This window comes from Pleurodeles waltl, chromosome 7 (assembly GCF_031143425.1).
Source record: "Pleurodeles waltl isolate 20211129_DDA chromosome 7, aPleWal1.hap1.20221129, whole genome shotgun sequence".
NCBI lineage: Eukaryota > Metazoa > Chordata > Amphibia > Caudata > Salamandridae > Pleurodeles > Pleurodeles waltl.
The window spans coordinates 1,492,547,564-1,492,564,942 of NC_090446.1; positions in this window are offsets into that span (position 1 = coordinate 1,492,547,564).

The following is a 17,379-nucleotide window of genomic DNA, read 5'->3' on the forward strand; positions in this document are numbered from 1 at the left end:
TAAGTGATTGCACTCACCACAAGTAACCGTGAGTTCTGATCCTGCTCAGAGAAGGCAGGCTGCTTGTGGTGGATGCAGTAGAATCCAGTGGAGCAGGCTCTCTCTCCTGAGCAGCACTGCTGAAGTTTTTCCAGTTGTCAGAGAAGCTCCCAGCTTGCAAAGATGTGGTAAGTTGACCATTCCCAGCAGGGAGGAGGAAAATCCATTCTTCAGCTCCTGACTGCAGCTGAACAAGGGTGCAAAGTAATCCACAGCGTCCTTGGCAATCCTTCGGAGGCCAGTTACGGTCAGTTCTCTCGCTGTGTGAGCTTGACCCACTGAACACACTCTCAGCCCTTCCTTGGCTGGTGGCCCAAACTTCTCGGCAATGTTGGTACCAGCAACTCCTCCTATCATATGAGGTTGCTGCAGTACTTTTCACTATTCTGCAGAATCTGCAGGTGCAACCGCTTCTTCCACAGCGATTACGTGTCTCAGTCTACTCCCAGTAACAAATTTACCAGTGGCCCCTTCTGACATGCGGGTTAACTGTGGTGAAGCAGTACAGGTTTGGAAAGTCCTGCACAGCATTCTCTCACAGCTTAATCCACAGTAGCTCTCTCCTGGCATATGGGGGCAGCTGAGCTGACACTGAACATGGTCTATGTCTTGATCGGTGCACAGTCTCACATCTCGCACAGGGAATTCTCTTGTGGGCTTCTCCACTGGACCTCGCTCGTTCCAAAGCTCTTCTCTTCCTCCAGGGCACACTGGCCCTGGCAAGCAGGCAGGCACTAGTGCTAGAGGCTCCAGGGCAGGTGATCTTTGCATCCTAGCAGGGAAACTAGCTGGAATTGCCTCCAGTTCTGGTCATGGGCAGAAGTCTTGCAGAGCTTCCCCTCCACATGCAAGTCATCTGGCAGCTTGACAGAAGACATAGTTTGGAGTATCAACCTCCCCTACTTATAGTCCTTTTCCAGGCATCTACTTTGATTTAGACTCTGAGTCTTTGAGGTTCTACTTCTTTTGAAGTAGACATTTCTCCTTCTCTTTCATCCTCCTGAAAGACCATCTGTCACAGCAGGCAGAGCTCTAATTATGATTGACCCACAACACATTTGATGAGAATGACCAGAGTTCACACCTGGATGTCAGCCAAAGTGATATGTGCATCAAAAGGTGAATCCCAGGCTCCCAGCCCTACTCTCTATGATTCTCATATTAGCCCCTTCTCTCTTCCTGAGATGTGTCCAGATTCCTTCCTTGTGACCTATCAATTAATCAAAGAGCAACCTTTTGAAGTGTAAAGAAAGAATCCCTTCCTCCTGTCCTTCAGTGTGTCCCACACAACTCACAGAAATACACAATACACTAATCTGTCTGGGTGGATTTCTCACCTCCCTATGTCTTCAGTAGGCAGGGCTGGCTTCCTAAGATGGCACCCTAGGTACTCCATGTAATGTACCAATGCACCGCACAGTTACACCCAGTGTACATTCACATTGCACTTATTCTCCAGCACTGTTGCATCCATGCATTGTGCCACTACAGACTCATGGGCACACAGCACACACAATCAATATGTGTGCACTATTAAGTACAGTAGCCTTTCTGTATTGTACCAAGGTGTGCTGCTCACCATGTGTGTGCTGCACAACATTTCACCCTTCATGTGATGTACCTCATGCAACCACACATACACTGAACACATACTTTCAATGTGCATGAACATGTGTATCTATCTCTCATGTAATGTATTCCGAGCAGGCATACATACACTTAGTACATGCACCAGCCATACATGTGCTGATCAGTTCTGCTCTATCCCTGTGCTGTACCTTTGGTAGGCATGCATACATGCAGCGCAGTCACCACTTTTGTGCTGTGCAGCACTTCGCATCTACCGACTGTGAGCCAAGGGTGAGTTAAGTACATAGCAGCAGAGCATTTATAAAGGTAAGTGAGCCTGCAGGCCTCACTCCAGTGACACAGGGAAGCAAGGACATGTTCACTACTACTGATCACTACATGGTATGCCGCCACCACCGAGCTTGAGCAACTTAACTTCTGGTGAAGGAAGTAGCCTTTCATTACTATTAAGGTGGAGCTTTATGGATCAAATCTGTTTATTGTTATTTTCAATTATAAACATCACAAATGCAGCACATCGAAATAATACAATTGCTGTAATATGCAGCATGCTCCATGTGTAGTGACAAAAAACCTGAACACAACTTTAACTTTGTTTCCCCGATGCTGGCACATCATACGACAATCACTCGACCTCAGGCCTTGTTCCAATGTGATCTTGGTCCACCATATAAGTCTCCACTGCACACTCACTCCCATTCGCTCAATTCAACTCCAGCACCCTCAAGTAGGTCGGACATGTCAATTCTGTGAACTCCGTGGATAGTATTTGTAAGAATGGTTGCCAGAGTTCTTTAAAGTCACCACTGTGCTGCTGTGAAGTCAAAGTGTGCTTTTCCATAGCGAGGATAAACCACAGCTTATGGAGCCATGATGATACTGTCGGGATCTTGTCAGTCCCCCACATGGCTAATAGCAGCTGCAGTGCCGCATTCAAAGCCAAGGCCATCTGCCGTCCTTTCAATGATCTCAGGGGGAAAGTAAGCAGATTAGGCAGGCCCAGCAAAGTGTACGCAGCGAATCTGGGGATTTGAGTGTCAAACACCGCGTCAATAGTGTCTATAATATTCTCCCAGTACCGATGAAGCTTAGTGCAATGCCAAAGTAGATGCACAAGCGACCCTTCGCCCCCGCACCTCCTCCAACAAAGGCTGGACTTAGTGGGATCCCAAGCATGAATCCTAGCTGGGGTGTACTACCAATAGGAGGCAACCTTATAGGCTGTCTTTGTACCTGCCGCACTGTAAGCCGTGTGATGTGTCCTGTAAAAGATGCCCTCCCACTCCTCATCAGAGCGCTCCCTCTCCAGTTCCCTCTCCCACCTCAGCTGACCCTTAGTCTTAGGCGAGTGGGCCCCCCCGTAAGAGACCGTAAAGCTCCGAAATCACCCACTTATCGTCCTTTTTGACTAAAATCCATTTTTCAAACGGTGTTAACGGCCTATCTATTAATGCTCTATTGGCTGGCCCAGTGTCGTATCTGATAATACATCATCCTGTCTGCCTCGGTTAAGCCATATGTCTCCCTCATCTGGTCAAAGGAGATCACCCCCTGCTCGTCAAAAAGGTATCCTACCCTTTTGCAGCCTCCTTCATACCAACGGCGCAATGCCTCCAGTTGCAGGCCAGGACCAAAATCAGGGTTCTCTCCCAGGGGGCCATTGGGGACGGGAATGTCATCAAGCCCAGTCTGCTGGCCACTACTTCCCACACCTTCATCAACACTTCCTTGACTGGGGATGAGTACAACCTCCGTGCTCTGTGACGGCGCTGGAGCCAGGGCTCCTTCCATAAATGGGAGCCCGCGACCGTTTGGTCCATGAAAAACCAGTGCTTCTCAGAAGACGAGCGACTCCATTCTAATAGAAAACGCAATTGTGCTGCCTGAAAGTATCGTAGAAGGCAGGGGACTGCCAATCCTCCCTCCTGCTTAGGGCGATACAACACCCGACGTGGTAGCCGCGGCGCCCTTCCCTCCCAAATGAATCTTAGAACCACTGTTTGAAGGGTTGCTATAGTTTGTGGCGGGGGCGCCACCGGAAGTGCCTGGAACACGTACAGAACGCGTGGCAGGAGGGTCATCTTCACCGCCGCCACCCTACCCAACCAAGACAATTTAAATCTCCCCCAGGTCTCTAGGTCGCGCTGCACCTCCCGAGTCAGTTTCGTGTAATTCAAAGTCGCCGTACGAGCAACAGTGGGCCCCAACTCAACCCCCAAGTACGGGAGTCTCGAGGAAGACCATATAAAGTGGAATCGGGCCTTCAGATCTCTTTCATGCTCGGCACTGCTAAACCTGCTCATGGCCTGCGACTTTAGCAAATTCATCCGGAATCCCGAGACCCGTCCAAATTCCTCTAGTATTCACATTAGTACAGGGATTGAGGTCGCGGGTTCCGCCAGGGTAAGAATCACACCATCCGCATACAATGAGATGATGTGCTCATCTCCCCCAAACTTCACGCCCGTGATCTGAGGGTTATCGCGAGCCGCTGCGCCATGGGCTCCATATAGAGCGCAAACAAGAGGGGCGAAAGCGAGCACCCCTGCCGGGTCCATCTTTGAATTGAGAACGGCAACAAGAGCGTCCCATTGACCCGAACCTCCGCCCGGGGCACTAGATAGATACAGCGGATCCATGCCATAAAACCCGGGCCCAACCCAAAGCGCTCAAGCACCCTGAACAGGTATGGCCAATGAACCCTATCAAACACCTTTTCGGCATCGATAGAAAGGAAGAGCGCCTCCTTGCGTGAGCGGTCAGTTTTATCCAGTAGATGAAGCAATCGCTTGGTATTATCACTACACTGCCTTTGCGGTGTAAATCCTGCTTGGTCAGGATCCACAAGGCCCGGCATATAGTAATTTAGACGGTGTGCCAGTATACCAGTGAACAACTTGGCATCGATATTCAAGAGGGAGATCGGCCTGTATGAGGCGCATTCCTCAGGATCCTTCCCGGGCTTCAGAATAAGTACAATAGTGGCATCCAACATGCTGGCCGTGAGAGCCCCCGTCTGTCGAAAGGAATTGAAGAGTCGCACTTATATTGGTACAAGTTCCATACAGAAGGTCTTATAAAAAAGGGTGGAAAAACCATGGGGCCAGGTGACTTCCCGACCTGCAAACGTGTAATTGCTGATATGACCTCTTCCGCCCTTATAGGTTGATCTAGCGAAGTCGCCTCTCTCTCGGTCAAGGAAGTAGTTGCTATACCCTCTAGGAAGGCCTCGGGAGTTGCATTACAGGGTTCCTCAGCCCCATATAGTCCCCAATAAAATTCCGCAAACGCCTCCGCAATTTGGTGGCTCGTGCACGCTTCCGCTCCCGAAGGAGAGCAAACCATTTTTATCATTGTCGCCGCGCACTGCGCTCGCAACCGATGTGCCAATAGCTTCCCACATCTATTACTTCCTATATAATTCTTATGCTTAAGGCGCACTACCGCATACTCTGCCCTGTCCCAATCCAACCTCCTCAACTGCTTCCTTACTTTCTCAAGCTCTCGCCAGACTCTCGGTGCACCGGTATGCTTATGTGAACGCTCCAATACCATCACTCTCTGTTCTAAATCCTCTCTAAGCAGTCTCCTTGCTTTATTATCCCTAGCTGACAGAGACATCACCTCACCCTCAATACTGCCTTAAGTGCCTCCTACAGCGTCGCCAAGCAAGTGGTCCCATCATCATTAAGGCTAAGGTAGTCTAGTATTGCACTACGGATCGCCTCTACCGTTGCAGCATTCTGAAGCATTGAGTCCCTAAATCCCCACCCGATGTGCCCACGTGCTCCATACTCATGACAACCTCAACTGTAAGCGGGGCGTGGTCCGACAGGGCTCGAGGCTCAATCACTGACTCCCTAACCCGGGGAAGAAACTCTAGCGAAGCCAAGAAAAGGTCAAGCCTAGCGTATGTCTTAGACGCTGCCGAATAAAAGGAATAGTCCCTTAACGTGGGGTGCGCCCTCCTCTACACATCCTCCAGGCCACACTCACTCAGACACTGATGACCCGCCACTGTCATTGACCCTGTCTGCCCATACCGGTGACCTGAGCGATCCAAATCGCCATCCATCACCAGGTTAAAATCGCCCCCCACCAGGATGGCACCATCCGGAGATTGTAGCAGCAGGGTCAAAGCCTGTTTTAGGAAGACTTCCTGCTGGGAATTAGGCGCGTATAGAGAAGCGATAGTGAAGGAAAAAAAAAACAGTCTCATTCTCATGGCTAGAAGCCTACCTTGCACCTCATGCAGTTTTACCACCACTTCCCCAGGGAATGAGCGCGCTAATAGTATCACAACCCCTGCATGCTTTGATGATGCCGAAGACCAGAACTGCCTAGGGAACCACTTAGAGCGCATACGATAAATGTCTTTTGGGACAAGATGTGTCTCCTGCAGCAGGCATATGTGACTCCCAGACCTCTCTAAGGCGGATAGGATGGCTAACCTCTTCATAGGATTATTGAGCCCACGGATATTCAAGCTTGTACATTTAATAATCATACCCTAAAATGAGAGCAGCATTCAAGAGGAAAGAGACCTCACAGGAAGAGCACCCCCAGGGCCAGATTATCCAACACCTCAAACGCCAAGGCCTGAGATTATCTCCACACAGAAGCCAGTGTCGCAGGGAAACCCAACAACATTCAACCAATGCGCACAACAGGTGCTCACAACCAAGAAGTCCTTGCACATCCATCTTCTCGAGGAAAAGTCTCCACAGGGCAGAAGATCCATCCATGTTCGGTAAACCAGGTCCGCCGCCCCCGCCGCCCCGACCCTCTTCAGTGGCCGGCATGCCATTAGCATCAAGGCCATCCGCAGTTCGGTCCCCCCTTCCCCCTCCCCCTCCTCTAGGCTGATGTTCCGGCGGCCACACCGTTCGGAACGGATTCCCTCTCCGACCTCTGCTCCGATGCCATAGGGCGCTGCAGCTTCCTTCTTTTCTCCTTCCGACGCCAATGTGGGGACCCCCAACAGGCAAGGCCGCCCTCTCGCTCGCGTCCTGGCAGATCTCCTCCAAGCCCAGGATCCGATTTGCTTCCGAAAGGGATCTCACCTACCGGAGCTGTTCCTCCCACCGGAAGACCAGACGGAACGGGTGGCCCCAGGAGTAAGACACATTGTACGCCCGCAAGTGCTCCGTGATAGGTCTGAATTCTTTCCGCCTCTGCAAGGTCCGCACAGAGAGGTTGTGGAATAATTGGAGCTCATGTCCTCTAAAAAGAACCTGCTGAAGATTGCGAGCCCGCTGCAGGATCTTTTCTTTAAGTACAAAATTGTGGAGACAGGCTAAGATATCTGGGAGGCGGTGTCCAGGGCCACCAGCGCGGCCCACACGGTGAACTCTATCTAGGACTATCTCCTGAGTCTCATCCGGGCCCAGCAGAGAGCGAAACAGGCCCACCACATAGTCCCCAATGTCCTTCTTTTCCGCCCCCAACGGAGCCCCTCTGATGCGGATATTTTGTCTCCTCGAACGATTTTCCAAATACTCCAATGCTATCTGGAGGAGGTCCTGCTGCTCTTGGAGACGGACGACCTCCTGCTGCAGGCCCGCCTCCTCCTCACCATGAGGAATCTCACCATCTTCCAGCTGCGCCACTCGCTCTCCCAGGGAGGTAACCTCTCCTCGCAGCTCCTTCACCTCCAGGGAAATGTCCCTACGCAGCTCCTGGATGTCGCTCCGAAGCGAATCAAACAGGGAGGTCAAAAAGCCCTTCGTGACCGGGGAGCCCTCATCCGGGTGCATCTCCGTCCGACCCTCCAGGAGTCTCGTCGCTGGTGAATCCTCAGCAATACCACCCGATGTCAGACGGGCCCCTGTCAACATTTCTCTCACTGAACGCTCCCGCTTGGATTTGGACGCCGCCATGGCACGCGGGCACGGTCTCGGTTCGCCGGATCCGCCCCCCGATGCTCTCCAAAAGCTCCGTCTGGGACTAAATCACCAGGTGTCGCCGTGTCAAAGATTGCGCCTGTCCTTAGCAATTTGTAGCCTCCTCTTATGAATCTTCGCTTCATATAGCCTCTGCAGTCTCACGCAGGGGCCCGCACTTACTTGTCCTCCTTGCGGGTGAGTATGGTAACCTCGGGGCAAATCGATGGCCTCTCCTATCTTTTCCCGCACCTCCAGGCCTCTCCGCAGTCCTGTAGAGACCCGCTGGGGAGGGGGGAGCTGCTCTCCGGCCCCCGACCAGCTCCTGTAAACGGGGTGCCTTCCGCACCCAGGGCGCCTGTCAATCCTGGGGTCAAGGCCCCCACTGCGGTCCCGCCGCTCGCAGGGCCCAACACGAACCCTCTGGAGCCCCGGCTCCTCCGGCACAGGGCACAGGAAGCCACCGGAGAAAGGCTCGCCTCACGGCCCAGGCCAACGCCCAAACCGCTCCGCGGCCCCGATCACGTTTCGGGGCCGGCCGCTCCTCTCTCACTGGGAGCAGCGTCGGCCACCTCGCAGCCTCTGCCGGGTGACCACCAGCCCATGGCAGCGCCCGTCGCTTCGGGGGGCCCCAGGGTGTCCCCCTGCCGGGCCAGTCAGCGGTGTTCCGGGCCAGGGCGGCGGAGTTCGGACGGGCACGTCCTAGCTCGCTGCCATCTTAGCCACCTAAGGTGGAGCTTTAGGTGCCCCTTCCAGTCCAACAAGACCTCTATCTGTGGGATAGGCTTGTGTCATAGCACACACACATGTTCTCCTACAACAAAAAAATCAGCATTATGGATCCAAAGAACAGTACAGCTGGGCACTCAAGGTCACGTCTCTTACCATGCAGAGTACTTTTGGTCTCAACAGTTCCCGTAAATGCATTGTGCTTTACAAAAAAGTATTGCGATAACCAAACATTTCTATGGTGCCACATCTAAGCAACATATAAAAATTAGTAATGAAATTCTCAACTGCCAAAATCATTCCACTACTGCTGCAAAGACTATCCAGTATAATGCTTTTAGCAGAACGACAAAACTGTTGGTGTACATACCCATACAATCCAATTAAATTAAAAGAAATAAAAAGAGGAACATATGTTAAAACTAAATTGTCTGAAATCTGTCTGAAAATGAACTTGGCCCACAGATGGACTATTCACACAGCATTGAATAAAGAGTTAGGGCCTGATTTAGGGCTTGGCAGGACTATCACTGTCCCACTGTAGACAGGGTTCCAAGTACTCTGCCAAGCTGACGGAGTTCTGACCACCTTATTTAGATCAATGGTGGCTGAACCCCATCTGCATCAACGGAGTGTACTCCTTGGTGCAAGCGGTATCCCTCAGTCGACACAGGCTGACAGATAGTACCCCGTCACAGTCAGGATAGCAGGACTACGCCAAACATATTTAGATATTACAGTTGTGTTAACAAAGTACCAGCGGTGGCTCCGTGACAGCTGGAGTCTGTTGCAGGACCCGTTGTGGTACTCGTTCAATAGTGTACAATGTCAGTGGCCGTTAGATGGATGTTAGCAATACATAGCTGATGTCTGCTGCCTAATTGTCAACACCTGCATACCGTACTATAAAACACATTCTATTTCAGACCATGATTTTTGCCATTCCATCGCAGCACATCATTTTGAAGCCCAACAGCACAGAAGCCAGGTTATTTTCTTCCTCTGTTTTTGTTTATTTGCTGTGCTGTATTTTTTTTGTTAACTTGTGGGTCCCCCATTTAATTTTAAATATTTTCATTAGGGAGGAGAAATTCCCATTTTACAGAGGAAAAATTGCCAGTCATGGTGATTGAAATTCTTTGACTAGACCAACAATTTTTGGGAGCTGAAGTACAAAATACAACAGTATCTCAGAAAAGGCACACATGGTCCAGAAGAGTTGACAGAGCGAATGTTTAGCAAAACAATCTGCTTACACAGGAGAAAATTAGAAATAAGTGGAAATACCTGTGAGGGAGAATGCATTCCCTGGCCTCCAAGCATCACTTAGAGCCCCAGAGGACTGGTGGTGGCTCTCCCAGCTCCCATTACAACTTACAGATCCTACTTCCTGAAGGCTTGACAGGAATCCCTATGGAATGGAGACTAGTAAGTTGAACTTAGCAATGTCTCACTAATCACAAATGTAGTTTTTTGCCCTTACGCTAGCTGTTCATAAAGTTTTAATACCCTCATCAAAACATATTAATCAAAAACTAATTTATCAAAATACCTTGTTGTAAGGAAATGGCTCCCTGTTGCAATTACCCCCCACATTTTGCCTGATACTGCTGCTGACTTGACTGAGAAGTGTGATGGGACCCTGCTAACCAGGCCCCTGCACCAGTGTTCTTTCACCTAAAATGTACCATTGTCTCCACAATTGGCACAACACTGGCACCCAGGTAAGTCCCTTGTAACTGGTACCCCTGGTACCAAGGGCCCTGATGCCAGGGAAGGTCTCTAAGGGCTGCAGCATGTCTTATGCCACCATAGGGACTCCTCACTCAGCACAGACACACTGCTTGCCAGCTTGTGTGTGCTGGTGGGGAGAAAATGACTAAGTCGACATGGCACTCCCCTCAGGGTGCCATGCCAACCTCACACTGCCTGTGGCATAGGTAAGTCACCCCTCTAGCAGGCCTTGCAGCCCTACGGCAGGGTGCACTATACCACAGGTGATGGCATAGATGCATGAGCACTATGCCCCTACAGTGTCTAAGCAAAACCTTAGACATTGTAAGTGCAGGGTAGCCATAAGAGTATATGGTCTGGGAGTCTGTCAAAAACAAACTCCACAGCTCCATAATGGCTACACTGAAAACTGGGAAATTTGGTATCAAACTTCTCAGAATAATAAACCCACACTGATGCCAGTGTTGGATTTATTAAAAAATGCACACAGAGGGCATCTTAGAGATGCCCCCTGTATTTTACCCAATTGTTCAGTGCAGGATTGACTGGTCTGTGCCAGCCTGCTGCTGAGAGACGGGTTTTTGACCCCATGTGGTAAGGGCCTTTGTGCTCTCTGAGGACAGAAACAAAAGCCTGCTCTGGGTGGAGGTACTTCACACCTCCCCCCTGCAGGAACAGTAACACCTAGCAGTGAGCCTCAAAGGCTCAGGCTTCGTGTTACAATGCCCCAGGGCACTCCAGCTAGTGGAGATGCCCGCCCCCTGGACACAGCCCCCACTTTTGGCGGCAAGTCCAGGGGAGATAATGAGAAAAACAAGGATGAGTCACCCTCCAGCCAGGACAGCTCCTAAGGTGTCCTGAGCTGAGGTGACCCCTGCCTTTAGAAATCCTCCATCTTGATTTTGGAGGATTCCCCTAATAGGAATAGGGATGTGCCCCCCTCCCCTCAGGGAGGTGGCACAAAGAGGGTGTAGCCACCCTCAAGGACAGTAGCCATTGGCTACTGCCCTCCCAGACCTAAACACACCCCTAAATTCAGTATTTAGGGGCTCCCCAGAACCTAGGAAACTAGATTCCTACAACCTGAAGACGAAGAAGGACCGCTGACCTGAAAGCCCTGCAGAGAAGACGGAGACACCAACTGCTTTGGCCCCAGCCCTACCGGCGTGCCTCCCCACTTCAAGAAAAACTGCAACAGCGACGCGTCCCCCAGGGTCCAGCGACCTCTGAAGCCTCAGAGGACTACCCTGCATCTAAAAGGACCAAGAACTCCAGAGGACAGAGGCCCTGTTCCAAAGAAACAAAAACTTGCAACAAAGAAACAATTTTTAAAGGACTCCATGTTTCCCTCCGGAAGCGTTAGACTTTCCACTCTGCACCCGACGCCCCTGGCTCGACCTGCGGAGAAACAACACTACAGGGAGGACTCCCCGGCGACTGCGAGCCTGTGAGTAGCCAGACTTGACCCCCCTGATCCCCCTCAGCGACGCCTGCAGAGGGAATCCAGAGGCCCCCCCCGACCGCGACTGCCTGCTTCAAAGAACCCGATGCCTGGTAAAGACACTGCACCCACAGCCCCCAGGACCTGAAGGATCTTACCTCCAGTGTAGAAGCGACCCCCAGGTGGCCCTCTCCCTTGCCGAGGTGGTGGCTACCCAGAGGAGCCCCCCCTTTGCCTGCCTGCTTCGCTGAAGAGACCCCTGGGTCTCCCATTGAAACCAATTGCAAACCCGACGCCTGTTTGCACTCTGCACCGGGCCGTCCCTTTGCCTCTGAGGGTGTACTTTTTGTGCTGACTTGTGTTCCCCCCAGTGCCCTACAAAACCCCCCTGGTCTGCCCTCCGAAGTCGCGGGTACTTACCTGCTGGCAGACTGGAACCGGGTCACCCCCTTCTCCATTGAAACCTATGCGTTTTGGGCACCACTTTGACCTCTGCACCTGACTGGCCCAGAGCTGCTGGTGTGGTAACTTTGGGGTTGCCCTGAACCCCCAACGGTGGGCTACCTTGGACCCAACTTTGAACCCTGTAGGTGTTTTACTTACCTACAAAAACTAACCAAAACTTACCTCCCCCAGGAACTGCTGAAAATTGCAGTGTCTAGTTTTAAAATAGCTTATTGCCATTTTTGCCAAAACTCCACATGCTATTGTGTTGATTCAAAGTTCCTAAGATACCTGAGTGAAATACCTTTCATTTAAAGTATTGTTTGTAAATCTTGAACCTGTGGTTCTTAAAATAAACTAAGAAAAGATAGTTTTCTATATAAAAAAAACAATTGGCCTGGAATTGTCTTTGAGTGTGTGTTCCTCAATTATTGCCTGTGTGTGTACAACAAATGCTTAACACTACCCTCTGATAAGCCTACTGCTCGACCACACTACCACAAAATAGAGCATTAGAATTTTCTCTTTTTGCCACTATCTTACTTCTAAGGGGAACCCTTGGAATCTGTGCATGCTATTTCTTACTTTGAAATAGTACATACAGAGCCAACTTCCTACACTTGTTTTATCCAAATTACTAGCATCATGGTTTTATCTCTCTTGGTTGCATCTCTCTTTTTAACAATGCTCAATATGCGTTGTCATAATGTGTGTTGTTCTCCATAGATCATCCCTGCATTTGCCTAGTTTCTTGGTTTGTATGAATGTATGTTCTTGTGCTCAAATAAACAGATTCCAAACTCCATTTATTTGCACATGAAGAAATACTGCTTGTAACTGTTTTTTTCACCTATTTACATCATTCACTTATGTGTGTAGATATTGTAAATGGGTGTTCATTTTCACTGCAGATATTTAAATAGGTATCATCAAGTGTTGTTAATGGTGGTTACAAAGGACTACAACTGCCATGATGCCCTATGTTTTTCTTTTGGAAAATAATAGTGCAATGTGATGTCTGTTATCGTCTCTTTTCTACTATATATGCAGATATGTCAGTGTTATGCACTCAACAATAACCATTTCAAGTTATGCATGAAAATGTAATTTGTTGAGTTAATCTAGTATGTTGTCACCTGTTTTTGCTTCATTGCATTGATGCAAATGGTTTCATAAATCAAAGAATGTTGACAAAGGTTTTTAAACATGTTCTGTTGCATGCTGAATTTAAGTAGTATTGATACACAATTTATTTAGCAGTTTTCATATGCTGACCAATGCCATTCATTCTACTAAGTTGTACAATAGTCTGATTTTTAGTTTGCTAGGCCTTTGAATGGTTTAGTTCCCAATTCTCCTCTCTACTGTGTTGGGTTGAATGCTTGGAATGCCTTCAGTGAGGACATCACTCCTGCATGTCCAGCTAATGTTGAGCTGCCTAGTCCATCTGGTCTGTCTGGGGAGACAGCATCAGTGAGTCTCGCTCGCCCAACACCTACACCTCCCACCTCAGTGCCAGCAACACCTCAGGATACCTCCCCTTCCTGTGTCCAGGGGAATACCAGAACCATTGTGTGCCCCTCAGTCCTGGCTGCTGTTCTGCAAACACCACCACCTCCAACACAGTCAGGACCCAGTGGGATAGGCACACTGCCTCAAGGGCACAGGTGAGTGGGGGTAGGGGTTGTGGGAGGGAATCTGTGGGCCAGTGAAGTAAGGCCAATGGGTACACTGTCACCCAGATCACCATTGACCGGGTCTTGGGAGCCCTACAGCAGTCCCAAGACATGAGGGGCCACATCCTAACAGAGCTCAGGGAGCTAAAGCAATTGCAGCTGGAGCACAATTATAGGATGGAAAATCTAAATACTTATTTCGGCTCCCTGACTGGAGGTGATGTGTGAATATGCCAACATATGTTCAGGGCTTTTCCTGTACCATCTACCCCTGTCTTTGGTCCTTCAACAACAGGACAAAATATATCTGCCTCAGCCACAGTCAGGAAGGCCTTGCCAAAACAGGAAACTGCTCCACCTACCTCAGTCCCTGCAACTGTAGACCCCCCCTGCCACTAAGATGACGTTCATCCAGACCACTAAGAGAGGATGGCAAAACCTCTACCACCACCAAGAGATGCTGAACTTAATTGCCGCCAGTGTGTGTTTACCATTCACTCTGTAGACTATTTCATGGACACATTTACTTTTTTGAGGACATTTGTTTGTTGTACATTGGACTTCAAACAATCTTGCCTCTACAAAAATAGTTTCATCGACCATAATATGTTTTTTTTGTATTTCCTTTGTTTTTATTTGTTTTAAGTTTGTGTTCATTTGTGTTACTAAAATAAATTCAAAGTCAAAGACTGGTGCTATTTTTATCGTGGTATTTCCTTTTTTACATCTTTCTTCCGCCATATTTTCAAAAACCTAATAATCAATAAGATTCAATCAAAATAAAATGTGATAATTAGGTAATGTGATTTGCACTTCGAAAAAAAGTAAAACATAAATAAACCACAAATCTCAATGTATTGATGACATACATTCGTAAGAAACAATTGTTTGTTAAAATGTCAATTAATTTTTACAACCCAAATAGTCTGTGTTATTTAGATTTTTATGCTCAAAGACCTTGACCCCGTGGAAGAAAGAGAAATAATCAAAATAAAAGTATTAAATACGTAAAATAATATTGATTCATTGAAGAAAGGAATTCTTGTAGCAAATCACTGAAAGTTGGTTGTGACATGCATCCAGATACTACTAGAGTGTATTGGAAGGATCCTGTGGCCACAAAACAGAGTACTACCATGGTTTTCACTACTGGTTTTGTTGCTGTTGGATTCCTGTTATGAGGCAGAAGATCTGGCTCCAGCTGATGACAGGAACACAGAATAGTTTGCCTATTCAATCTGAATATTTTGATAATATTCCTTTCTTCCATGGTGGCAAAGTCTGGAAATAGTCTGGGACACTTGGGTCTGTCAACTTCTACCTCTCCATTGGTTCATAGGTCTGTATTTAAATTTAATAAAAGTAAACTATCACTTAAAGTGGGCAAACAATACTTTGTTAATCAACACCCATCTCTTGTCTTTGCAAAATTCTATATGCTTTTGTGAAATATATGTACACATAATTTTTTAAGTGATGTTGAAACTTAGAATAACACATTTTAACATGTATATTATTTTGTAAATTTAATTGCATATAATACATTTAAATGTAGTATTTACATATTACTTTTTTCTAAAATTCCATCAATGGAAGTATGAAATAAAGCGCGTCACTAGTGAACTCAAACACAGTAACGCAATACATTATACTGAGTCACAATTTAAACAAAATAAAAATGTATGCATTTTGCATTGTTGAACAAACTAGCCACTATTTTGAGTGGTAGTGACACACATAGCATTTAAAAATATACTAGTTCACATCCTAAAATAGAAAGCGCCTGATGTTGCCATAAGAACATTGGTAATCCGATGGCGGTTGGCGGAAGTTGACCGCGTAGTAGGTGTGACGCTCCAATGATGGACACAATCATAGGCTGCCAGGTGTGATGGCAATGCACAAAAGCCAATGTGTCAGTGTCCGTCGAGGGTCGCATATGTCATGTACATGTATGTAGTATATCGAAAAAAGCTCACTTGCCTCCTAACCCTGCAGCCAACAACACCGCCTCAACTTTGTTACTGTTATTGACCTCTGAGAGAAACCATGCCAGGCACAGCAGGTGACAGTACCCCTAACTTCTCCACTGAGGAGTTGAAACTGCTCACCATGGAGGTCCTGTCCCTTCACAACCAGCTGTATGGGAACCCAGATGAACAGGTACATATTCGAATGGAACATGTATTTCTAAATAACTTTTTTCTTTTTAAACACAGGCTAATTTGTCCCATTTCGTTCCTGAGTGAAGTGTTGTGATTGGAGTGTAGTCACCTCAATAATTTGGCTGGGAACATAATGATGTTTAAAAATGTTTTTAACGGTCTGTAAAAAGAAACGGAAAGTCAACTGAGTGAATAATGTTACTTTTTATTTCAATTTACTCACAAATCAAGATTTGAACTTACAAACTGCACGCCCCGTACTTCCAGTGGCTAGTAGCCATTGTAGCATAAGTATAAGTGAAAACATACAGCCATTTGTCGAAATGATAGAATTGTTACGTGCAAGAAAAATATGTACAATTTATGGACTTGTCAGAATATTTATTTTATCAACTTAACTTAAATCCTGGCCTAGATGATGTTTGTGGCCTACATTTGTAAAACACAGGCATTAAAAGTGTTGAGAGTACTAAGCAGATCACTACAAAATATTAATTCCTAGGAATAATAAATATTTTGTACGTAATCTGTACTTTTAAGAAATGCTTGTGAAATTATTTACAAAATTATGTCACAGCAATACAGACATACTAAACCTCTCAGAACACATTTTCCTTCGTTTTTTTCTTTTTTCTATATGTGGTGCATCATCCAGTGCAGGATAAAAGTGGATGGACCGGCAACACTGGACCTGCAGGTCACCTGAAGTCCAGCTCAGCCCGTCCTCCCAATGTGGGAAGCACGTGCGCTGCTCTATAACCCTGCAGATGGTCAATGAACAAGCTTTCTTGCTTGATATTTCATTTTGTGACATGAATTCACTATTCGAAGCAGCCTATCTGACCCATTCATAGGTAATGAACAACTCCATGAGAATTCTGAAGTGCTTAAGAGAAATGATCTAAGATGAGATGGCAATTTGCAAAACTGTGAGCAAAGGGTCCATGATATGTTTGCAACATGCTTGGTGCAATGTTAAAGTATACCTAAGTTTGAATGCCTTGCAGCAGGTGAAACAATAAAAATATGAATCATTAACATTTTGTTTGCACAGATATACTAAAAATATTGTCTGTGTCTTTTCAGAATCATCAGGAGTAGGCAAAGGAGACATTGTCATTGAAGGCAGGGTTTTCTTTCCACGGGATCTGCACGTCGCTGAACAAAAGGCCCACCTTCCGGCGTCACCAACTCAGAAAACTATTATAGCACAGAGTTATGATGAAGCCAGTCGGGTGGGAAGGGAGTTAGGGTAGGGAACAGCAGGGAGAGAGATCTGAAAAGTAAAGGTTAGAACAGATATGCATTTACTCATTCATAGAAATGTAACTCAACAATAGATTCTTGACTAAATGCGTCTCTGAGATATCAGATGGAGACCCATTCTAAAATGAGGGCAAAGCCCCTTCTTTGAAACATGGAACAAGAGTAAACTACGACCTCAAAATCAAGAGATGGCAAGAGCTTTGGACTATGATTATACTATGATTATACTCAGAATATCAAACCTGTAACATCTATGCATTCAGAACATAAACCTTTGATCATGACTTAGAAAATCTCAAGCAATTAAATATGCTTTTCACATCGTAATCTCTTCAAAGAACAATGAAACTATGATTTGCTTATCTCCAGAAATACTTTCACATTCACAACAATAAAGGCCAAAAAGTTTTTAC